The 11,283-nt window shown below is 39.8% G+C and overlaps 1 non-coding gene across 1 annotated transcript; it reads left to right on the forward strand.

Annotated features, from left to right (window-relative positions):
- The first annotated feature begins 585 nt into the window (after nt 1-585).
- Trnaa-agc (transfer RNA alanine (anticodon AGC)) lies at nt 586-656 on the forward strand. The gene has a single exon. It is a non-coding gene; the product is annotated as a tRNA-Ala (tRNA).
- Nucleotides 657-11,283: the final 10,627 nt, after the last annotated feature.

The following is an 11,283-nucleotide window of genomic DNA, read 5'->3' on the forward strand; positions in this document are numbered from 1 at the left end:
TGGATCCCAGGGAGGGCTTGGACCTCAAAGACTGAGATCCCCAAAGGAAGGATGACATTGCACTACATGAAGATACCTGGTCCCCTGTGCCTTATCTCAGGACTAAGAAGCCCTTGAACAAGTGGGCTAGGTTTCCTTGTTTCTGATGTTGGGATACTTTCAGAACCCAGACCAGGGAAGCATTTTCCAGATGCTTCTGTGGGAGATGGGGAGTGTGCCTGCAGCTGCCACGAGCAGGACAGTGTTTCCTTGCTTTCTCTACCAATAGAAAACATCCCTTCATTCCTTCGGGTGCCTCTGGGCTTAGACCTGAGCCCCAGTGAGCTGGCAGAGACAGGGAGGTCAGGAGGGACAAACAACACACACCCAATGACATAGAACTACTGAAAGAGAAAGATGACAACATAAATCTTAAAAAAAAAAAATAATAATAACCCAGAAATTTAAATAGAGCAAACTGAGTACAGAGCTAAAAATATATGATTTTCCAACTAAATGGCTCATCGGATGAACTGAAGGAGAGAATGGTCATTATAGAGATTCAGATAAATAACCGAGAAAACTAAGGTAAAAAATCCAGGTCCAGGGATGTAGCTCAGTGGTAGAGCATTTGCCTAGCATGCACAAGGCCCTGGGTTCCATCCCCAGCACCACCAAAACACAACAACCCAGCAACAACAACAACAACAACAACAACAAATACAGTTCACTGAAAGCAAAAAATAAAGAGATAGAAATTAGGGGAAAAAAATCAGTTTGGGAGGGTAGATCTATAGCCTAACGTGTGAATAAGACTTCCAGAAGCAAAAAGAGTAGATAAAATAAATAATAAATAGTGGGTCTATTGGTACACACCTATGGTCCTAGATAGACATTTGGGAGGCTGAGATAGGAGGATTGCAAGTTCAAGACCAGCCCCGGCAATTTAGCAAGATCCTGTATGAAAAATAGAAAATGAAAAGGTCTGGGCGCGTTGCTCAGTGATAGAGGACCCCTTGTACTGAATAAATAAATAAACCAATAGAAAAACATTGTGCAGTGCTGAAGAAGGACCTGGGTTTACAAATTGAAAGACGTTCTTGAGTTAGAGGCTGAACTGACAAGAAAATACTTAGTTCTGCCTCTGAACATTAGTGATAACGAGAAAAATGTTACAAGGGAAGTCCAGGCAATTACAGTAAGCCCTGAATATCTGTGAGTTCTGCATCTGTGATTCAACTAAATGCAAATAATTTTTTTTTTGTTGCATCTGTACTGAGCATGTGCAGTGCAGACTTTTGCTTGTCATATTCCCTAAGCTATACAGTATAATAAATATTTATGTCACGTTTACAATGTATTAGGTATTATAAATAATCTGCAGATATACCCATAGGTTCTATGAAAATATTTTGTATTTTATATAAGAGACTTGAGCACACAGATTTTGATGCCTGGGAGTCCTGGAACCACCCCCCTGTGGATATAAAGGATAAATTGTACCTCAGCTTCCCTATAAAAGGGAGAAGCATCTAATTCTAGATTTCTAGAAGCTGGACTCCGGGGAAATAGAGTCTGTAGGATTGTACCTGGTAGAACAATTCACTTGCTAAGAAAAAAGAAGATATGGAGAGAATATTCAGGAAAAAATGTTCTCCAAACAGAAACAAACCAGGAGAGAATGGAGAAGTAGAACAGGGGCTGGGGATACAGCTCAGTTGGTAGAGTGCTTAGACCTGAGCTTAGACCTTATGTGCACAAGGTCCTGGGTTCAATCCCCAGCACTCCCCCCTCCCCCCAAAGTAGAACAGATCTTTGAAAATAACAAGAGGGCCGGTTATTGTGGCACACACTTGTAATCTTAGCCGCTCAAGAGGCTGAGGCAAGAGGATCACCAGTTCAAAGGCAGCCTCAGCAATTTAGTGAGGCCCTTAGCAACTCAGTGAGACCCTGACTCAAAAAGGGCTGGGAAGGTGGCTCAGTGGTTAGGCACCCCTGGGTTCAATCTTCAGTACCAAGAAAGAAACAAAATAACAAGGGAAAGATAGAAACCAGCAAAAATAAGAAATCTAAGACTCTGTGTTTGCAAGTTCACCTACTCACCAAACCCTCACTCTCAAATCAACCCAGCATTTGTGGACATGTGCAGAGAAGCGAGAATTCTGAGTGGTCCAACAGGATTCCAGCTGAAGCTCATCAAGGCCATGCGGCCGTGCGTTGCCTTCTTGTTTCACTTTGCATATTGGAAAAATCAATCAGACTTCACAGAAGGGTTAGTGCCATGTTTTGGGCTTTTTTTTTTTTTTTTTTTCTTTTTTCTTTTTTTGGTGGGGCTGGAGGTTTGCTGATTTTAAACTTTATTGTTTAAAGTGATTGCAGAATATAGAGTATAGGTGCAGGGCTCCCTTGTGCTCCTGAGTGCTGAAAGACCATGACACACATTGTGGAGAAAATACAGTTAGATAACTTTCATCCGGGCACAGTTATAGAGCTATTAGCTGTGAGCTCAATGTTAACGAATCAACAGTGCATATTAAATAAGGTGTCTCTAAACATAAGTGCATGTAAAACAAAGTTACGAATGGATGGATGGAATGTTACCTGATGGTGCTAATAAACAGAAGGTAGGGTGGTAGGGCGCAGTGTCGAAAGCCTGGAATCCCAGCGGCTCAGGAGGCTGAGGCAGGAGGATCGCGAGTTCAAAGCCAGCCTCAGCAACTCAGTGAGGCGCTAAGCAACTCGGTGAGATCCTGTCTCTAAATAATTTTATTATTTAAAATAGGGCTGGGGATGTGGCTCGGCCAGTGCCTTTGAGGTACCAAAAAAAAAAAAAAAAAAAAAAAGCAGGGTGGAAGGAAGAAAACTAAGTAAATCAACAACTACTCTATCTTATTTTGGTACGAGGGATTTGAACCCAGGGACATTTAAACATGGAGCCATATCCCTAGCCTTTTTGTTTTGTTTTGTTTTGTTTTAATTTATTTTGAGACAGGATTTCATTTAGTTGCTTAGAACCTTGCTAAGTTGCTGAGGCTGACCTCAAATTTGCCATCCTCCTTCCTCAGTCTCTGGAACTGCTGGGATTACATACATGTGCCACCATGCCCAGCTTAAGAACTACTTTAAATGTGACTATACATTTTTTTTTTAGGCCCTGTATTATTTACAGAGAATACCCCAAACAAATGTAATCATACAATGGTTAAAAATAATAGTATTGGGACTGGGATTGTGGCTCAGTGTTAGAGCACTTGCCTAGCATGTGTGAGGCACTGGGTTCAATTCTCAGAACTGCATATAAATAAAATAAAGGTCCATCAACATCTAAAAAATTTTTTAAAATAACAATAATATTGAAAAAAAATTTTAAAAATAATAGTATTGATAAAGAGGTACTAAAAAATGAATACTATACTGGACAATACTAATTATCTATATTAATCAGACAAATTGGAATTTAAGGTTAAAAGCTTAGATAGAATAAGGAGGGCTGGAGATGTGGCTCAGCGGTAGCGCGCTCGCCTGGCATGCGTGCGGCCCGGGTTCGATCCTCAGCACCACATACCAACACAAAAAAAAAAAAATTCTCTCTCTCTCTCTCTCTCTCTCTCTCTCCTCTCTCACTCTCTCTTTAAAAAAAAAAAAAAAAGAATAAGGAGGGAAATAAAGCACAATTAATGTAAACTTGCATTAAACTTGCATGCTTGTTAACAACACAGTAGCTAGATATATCAAAATTCTTAGAAATGTGATTTAAAAAATACACTTCTTGGGGCTGGGGTAGTGGCTCAGTGTTAGAGCGCTTGTCTGGCATGTGTGAGGCACTAGGTTCAATTCTTAGCACTGCATAAAAATAAATAAAATAAAGATCCAAGGGTGAGCAATAAAAAGTGTTTTTTTTTTTTTTTTTAACTAACAAACAAACACTTCTTGCAAGGTGTGGTGGTTCAAGCCTGTAATCCCAGATACTCAGAACATGAGGCATAATTATAAGAAAGAATCATTTCTTATATTTTCCCCACTTTTTGCACTACTGGGGCTGTTATGGTAGGGAGGGTGTTAATTCATATTCTTTGACCTATACAGATAATATAGAAAAAAATTTAAAATGGCATTGTTTAAAAATTATTTTAAAAATTGGAAATAAAGTAGAAATTTGGTTATCATGTCTTTTTAAAGTCTTGTGGGGGCACAAAACCATCTAAAGATCTTTTGATTGTTTAGAAGAGGAATGTACTGAGTCAAGTAGGGCTGTTGATTGACAATCCCACACATAGTATGACTGCATGTTCACTTGTAGAATTTTTTTTAAAATAAACACCTTTATTTTACCTTTTTTTTTTTTTTTTTTTTTTTTTTTAATGTGGTGCTGAGGATCAAACCCTGGGCCTCACACTGCTAGGCCAGTGCTCTACTGCTGAGCCACAACCCCAGCCCCCACTTGTAGAATTTTTGTCCAGTAAACATGCCAATAATTTCTGAGTTTTAGAAAAGATAGCTCCAAAGTGTCCCCAGGTGGCAAAGATAGGGCCCCAGGGGGGAAAGGGACTGAGACATAAAGCTCACTGCTCCAAAAACATTCAATTGGCAGGAAAATAGGGTTTTATTCAAAGCCCACTTTGAAGGAAGTGGAAGAAACTTCACTGTTTTAAAAGTTCCACTTTAGAAAAGCTCTGGGACTAGGAAAGCTTTTATGAGGGGAAGGGACTTCTCAGGACAAAGGCCAGGAGCTTCACAGGTTCCGCCTCCTTCCAAGAGAGGATGTCACAGGTGTTTCACAGGTGGGAGGCCCTGGAGCCTCCTTATCATATCAAAAGTTGTCTCCACTTCTGAGGCCCCCATCTGTAGTTCCTTTTAAAGCAAACATTTGGTCTTTTTATGCTTTTTCTTTTTGATACCGGGGATTAAACTCAGGGGCACTGGACCATGAGCCACATCCCCAGCCCTATTTTATATTTTGAGACAGGGTCTCACTGAGTTGCTTAGCCTTCGCCGAGTGCTGGGCTGGCTTTGAACTCATGACCCTCCTGCCTCAGTCTCCCCAGCCACATGCCACCGTGCCTGGCCAAACATTTTATCTTTTTAACTGTGGGGAAGAAAGGGTATCACAGGGGGGCTTGCTATAGAACTTGGAATACTAAAAGAGAGGATGTTAGGGATGGAGGAATAGATTGGAGAAACAGTTGGGAGAGGGTTGCAGCCTCTCAGCATGAGGAAGCCATTCCTAATTTCAAATTGGGGACAAATTCAGTCTGTTTCAAAAGGTTATGATTCACTGCCTCATAGGACATTAACCAATTTTGCCATCTAATCTGACAATATTACTCTAACATTGATTGATCAAATTTCCTATACAAATCCAGCCTTCAAATTTCCCTTTGAGTCATTTAACTATTTTGCCGATTACTAGTTAATCTGTTGAATAAAAATCTTCTACAGGTATTCATTCTATGTTCCTATGAGTCACACTTTTAACTTGCTTCTTGACTTACAATGGGGTTATGTCACAATAATTGAAAGTGCATTTAATGCACCTGACTACTGAATGTCATAGCTCGGCACCTGGTCTACCACATAAAGCTTGTGGATTGAGTGGATGACAGGGAGCTGCAGATCACTTGGCTACCCAGCGTCACAAAAAAGAGTCACTATCCTGTGTATTGCTAACCTGGGAAAAGATCAAAATTCAAAATTTGAAGTGCAGTTTCTATGGAATGAATATCACTTTCAAAACAAATCAAGTGAAAAAATGTACATCAAATCATTTTTAAATTGTTTATGTTTATTAATATAGAGGAATCAACTAATATATCAATAACCCTAATTTAATAGCCCAATGAACCCCCCACACACACACACTTTTTTTTTTTTTTGGTGCTGGGGATCAAATCCAAGGGCACTTTACCACTGAGTTATATATCCCTAGCCCCTGCCCCCTTTTTTAAAATTTTGAGACAGGGTTTCACTAAGTTGCTGAGGCTGGCCTTGAACTTGTGATCATCTTGCCTCAGCCTCCCAAGTGGCTGGGATGATTGTGCCATTGTGCCTGGTGAATCTTCCTTCCTTGAGTAAGGCATATCCATCTTCATAGAACAGATGCAAAAACTTGACATGTGCTTAATGAAAATCTTAACACATTTTAATAAGTAGTGGCCTTACCAACTATTATTGATCATAATTATTTAAATCAGTGACCAATAATTATAAGGTGACCCCCCACAAAAATCGAACCCACTTGAGAGTTAGGAAGCATGCTCTTTGAAAATGCTTGTTTGTCACTGAGGATTTGCCAGTTGAAACCACAAGGAAACACCACGGATGATGTACCATTCTAGATGGCTGGAATGCTGGCTTCACCGAACTCTAGCAGGGACTTGGAGCAAGGAACTCTCTTATTCCTTTCTGGTGGGAATGAAAAATGGCACAGCCACTTTGAAAGACGGTCTGGCAGTTTCATAGAAAATTAAACACACTCTTGTCATACAATTCAGTGATCATATTCCCTGGTATTTACACAAACGAGTTGAGAACTTCCTTCCACACAAAGACCTGCCTGTGGATGTTTCTAGTAGCTTTATGCAGCGTTGCCAAAATTTGAAAGCAACCAAGATGTCCCTCAGTATGTGAAAGGTTAAGTAAACTGTGGAACATCGAGATGTACAATATGTATAGTATTATTCAGTGCTAAAAAGAAATGAGCCATCCAGCCATGAAAAGATATGGAGGAAACAATGAATATTTCTAAGTGAAGAAGCCCATCTGAAAAGACTTCATCCCTATGATTTCAACTATGTGACTGGAGAAGGTGAAACCTTGAAGACAGGAAATAGAAAGGGATTGTGAGGAGGGAGAGGGGAACAGGCAGTGCGCAGAGGATTTTTAGGATTGTGAAACTACTCTAAGATTAATAGTGGTTGACACATGTCAGTTATGCATTTGCCAAAACCCATAGAGTCTAAACACCCATGTGAACCCTGGTGTAAATGATGGACTTCAGGTGATAGTGATGTGTTGGCATGGGTTCTGCCATTACCCAAGGTAGCATGTGGGGTGGGAGGTGATAGCAGGGGAGGCCATGTGAGTAGGGTGGCTTGCAGGGGTGGCACCTGTGAGAACTCTGTACTCTTCTCTCAATTTTTTTCTAATTTTTTTTTAGATGTAGATGGACACAATACCTTTATTTTATTTATTTTTATGTGGTGCTGAGGATTGAACCCAGTAATTCACACATGCTAGGCGAGCGCTCTACCACTGAGCCACCACCCCAGCCTTATTTTCTCAATTTTGCTATGAACCTACAAGTGTTCTACCATATCCCTCACCTCTTAGATAAAACCATGCAAAGGTATCTCACATACAATCCAGAAAGCAATGACCTATTTAGGTCACATCAAAGGCAGTGGACACTGCGGATGCCACACTTAGAGGAAATTGTATAGCTTAAACTATCTTCATTATTTAAGAATAAAAGTAAAGGATCACAGGTTCAAAGCCAGCCTCAGCAATTTAGGAAGACCCTAGACAACTTAGTGGGAAACTGTCTCAAGGACAAATAAGCAAACAAAAGGGGTTGAGGGAGCTGGGGTTGAGGGAGCTGGGGTTGTGGTTCAGTGGCAGAGCACTTGCCTAGCAGAAGTGAAGCACTGGGTTCAATTCTCAGCATCATATGAAAATAAGTAAATAAAATAAAGGTATTTTGTCCATCTATAAAACACACACACACACACACATACACGCACATTTTTTAAAGAGGTGAGTGGGGATGTACTCCTGGGTAAAGTGCTTATGGGTTCGAATCTCCATTAACAAATAAGTAAATAACAAATACATAAAAAAACAAATGAAATGGATAAATCCTTTACAAACTTAATCCTTCGATCAAAGGGAGAGAGAATAGGCAAAAAACACGATTAGGAATGAGAAAGGAAACATACCTGCAAATGAAATTAGAATATTTGTAAAGAATACTAAACTCAAAAACTTAAAATGACTGATTCTCTACAAATATGAACTTTGGAAATTGGTCCTAGAAGAAATAGAACATTTGAAAGGAATCATTACCACAAATGACTGCAAAGGTGATGAAAGGTCTCCTGATATCAGATGGGTTAATATCTGAGTTCTCTTCTGACCTTTAAAGAAAATCAGGGGAAAAGACGGGATTTTTCTGGTTAATCAAGTTAGCTATATGAGTGAGGTTCTACTGCTATAATGCTGCATAGCAACTCAGAGCCAAACTAAATTTCCATGGCCTCCATGACAAGTGAAGATCTTCGGGTCAGCTTTGGGTTGACAGGATTGGTTAAGATTGCCTGAAGGCTGTGTGTTGCTATGGGTGGGGGTTTGTTCTGTCCACATTTGCTACAATTTGGATCTTGAATGAACAGTCCCAAAGCAACAGAGCCAAGTGACCATGAACTGAAATCTCTGAAGCCATGAGACAAAATAAACCTTTCCCCTTTATAAGGTGATTATCTCAGGTGTTTTGTCATAGTGACAGAAAGCCAATCAACTCAACATGTCTTCTCTAGGGAAACAGATGCCACTGGATTAGGACAACAATATAAAAAGTCAAGCCAAGCCTGAGTGAATGTGATATCTGATGTGTTTGCTCACATTTCACTGGCCAAAGTAACTCACATGACCCAGAGTAAGTGGAATGGGGGCATATACTCCATCCTCAATGAAGCCATAGCAAGGCAGGGGTGGTGTGTGGAGTAATGAAGGAACTATAATTGTGTACAGATAATTGTATTTACTAACCTTTTAACTTATATACCAAACTTTACTTTTTAATATAAATGTAAAACCCTACAAATAATTAGCAAATAATAAAATATTCTCTACCTTGACCTGACTGATGGTTTCACAGTTCACTTATGATTTGTGGTTTTTCTGTGTTATATTCTTCCATTAAAAGCCTAAAAATGTATGCTAGAAAGTTAAATGAAATTCAGATAACCCACAGGTGACTCTCAGACCTGTGAGCAAGAAAGAAAATCTCTTTGTTGTTGTTGTTGTTTGAAGTCACTTTTTTTTTTTTTTTTTTTTTTTTTTTTTTGCACTAGGGGTTGAACTCAAGGGTACTCCAATCACTGAGCTACACCTAAGCCTTATTTTGTATTTATTTAGAGACGAGGTCTCACTGAATTGCTTAGTGCCTTGACATTGCTGAATCTGGTTTTGAACTCGAAATCCTCCTGCCTCAGCCTCCCCAGCTGCTGGGATTACAGGTGTGCACCCCCCCCCCCCGCCTCTAAAGTCACTTTATTTTTATTTATTTATTTATTTATTGGTAGTGCTGGGGATTGAACCAGGGCAGTTTGCATACAAGGCAAGCCTTCTACCAACTGAGCTATATCCCCAGCCCTAAAGTCACTTTATTTTTTAATGGCTTGCTAAAAAGTAAGCTTCATGAGGTTAAGGACTTTGTACTTTTCATTCACTACTATGGATCTAAAGAATGCCTATAACACTGTAAGCTGTGTATAAATATTTGTTTCTATTAAATAAAAAGATACCAAGCTGGGGATATAGCTCAGTTGGTAGACGGCTTGCCTTGCATGCACAAGGCCATGGGTTCAATCCCCAGTACCACCAAAAAAAAAAAAAAAAAAAAAAAATATATATATATATATATATGAAAATTAATAAATAAATAAAAAGATACCAAGTAGATCCCAGTAAAATATTAATAATAGTAGCAACAACAACAGCAATAATAATGTATTTTGAAAAAGTAGAATTCTTTCTAGGAATAAATATCAGGAACTCCATTCAACATGATTTGTTAAATTTTTAAATTATTTATATGTGACAGCTGAGTGCATTATAATTCTTATTACACATATAGAGCACAATTTTTCATATCTCTGGTTGTATACAAAGTATATTCACACCAATTAGTGCCTTCATACCTGTACTTTGGATAATAATGATCATCACATTCCACCATCATTTCTAATCCCATGCCCCCTCCCTTCCCCTCCACCCCCTCTGCCCTATCTAGAGTTCATCTATTCCTCCCATGCTTCCGCTCCCTATCCCACTATGAATCAGCCTCCTTATAGCAGAATTTGTTATATTTTAAGTTAAAGGTGGAAAATCACGTGATTATATTAATAGATTGCTATGATTTGAATGTGGCCCCATAAAGCTCATGGAAATCAGGATGGAGGGTACTCAAAAGACTACTCATGGAACCACCATATGACCTGAAAGGCCAAGGTTCGTCGTTGGAGATTAAAATGCACACACACAGATAGCAGTGACAAAGATGAGGCACCTTATTGCAAGCTGGTGTTAGCTTATATAGAAAGTGAGAGTCAGTTATCTTAAACCAGGAAGCTCCCGGGGCCAATCATAGTAAAGGTCAGGTCATCATCTACGGTGCACGCACGTCCACCCTGCATAAGATTCATGGGGGGGACGAATTGTTCACGTGTACGGAGGAGGGGAGGGCCAATTAGAAGGTTTTCAAAACAACTTGTTATCCGCCCACTGGCTTGCCCGTCGCCATGTTGCATTAGGGGCTCCTTATCTGAAAGGCCCGGGGAGTTCTAGCTACCCAATGGCAATTTTCCCAACGCCATGTTTGAAAGGCCTGGGAGTTCTCAGGGAGACTCCCAACATGACCCAACTATATCACTCCTCAGTATTTATCTAAAGAATTGAAGTCAGGAGCTGGGTTTGTCCGGGCCCAGGTCTATGCTCTTTATCATATATGACTATTGAGATCTGTACTTAGTTTATTTGTAAAATAATAATAATTATTATTATTAAAAATAAATAACTTTTTACACAAATGGAATCAATAAATTTCCTAATTTTGGGGGGAGGAACAAGAAAAAGCTCATGTGTTGGCATCTTAATTCCCAATGTGACAGGGTTGGCAGTGCTCATTGAAGGTGTTTGGGTGATAAGGGCTCCACTCTCATGAACGGATTGAGGCCATTCTCTCTGGAGTGGGTTATTTATCCCAGGAGTGGCTTTTTTATGAAAGCAAGTCACACTTATTTGGCTTTTTCTTTCTCTTGAACTCTTGCCTTTGACCTTTGGGCCATGTTATGATGTGGCATGAGGCCCTTAGCAGAAGCCAAGCAGATGCAGGTGCCAGGCTGATGGGCTTTCCAGCTTCCAGAACCTTCAGCCAAAATAAATCTCCTTTCTTCATAAATAACCCAGTCTGTGGTATTTTGTTATAGCAACACAAAACAGTCTTAGGGATGGATACTGCAGACTTGCATTCCTGAAAGAATATTCCACAGTGAAGCCAGGTGCAGTGGCACATGCCTGTGATCCAGT

The sequence above is a fragment of the Urocitellus parryii genome, chromosome 2, assembly GCF_045843805.1.
Source record: "Urocitellus parryii isolate mUroPar1 chromosome 2, mUroPar1.hap1, whole genome shotgun sequence".
Classification (NCBI taxonomy): Eukaryota; Metazoa; Chordata; class Mammalia; order Rodentia; family Sciuridae; genus Urocitellus; species Urocitellus parryii.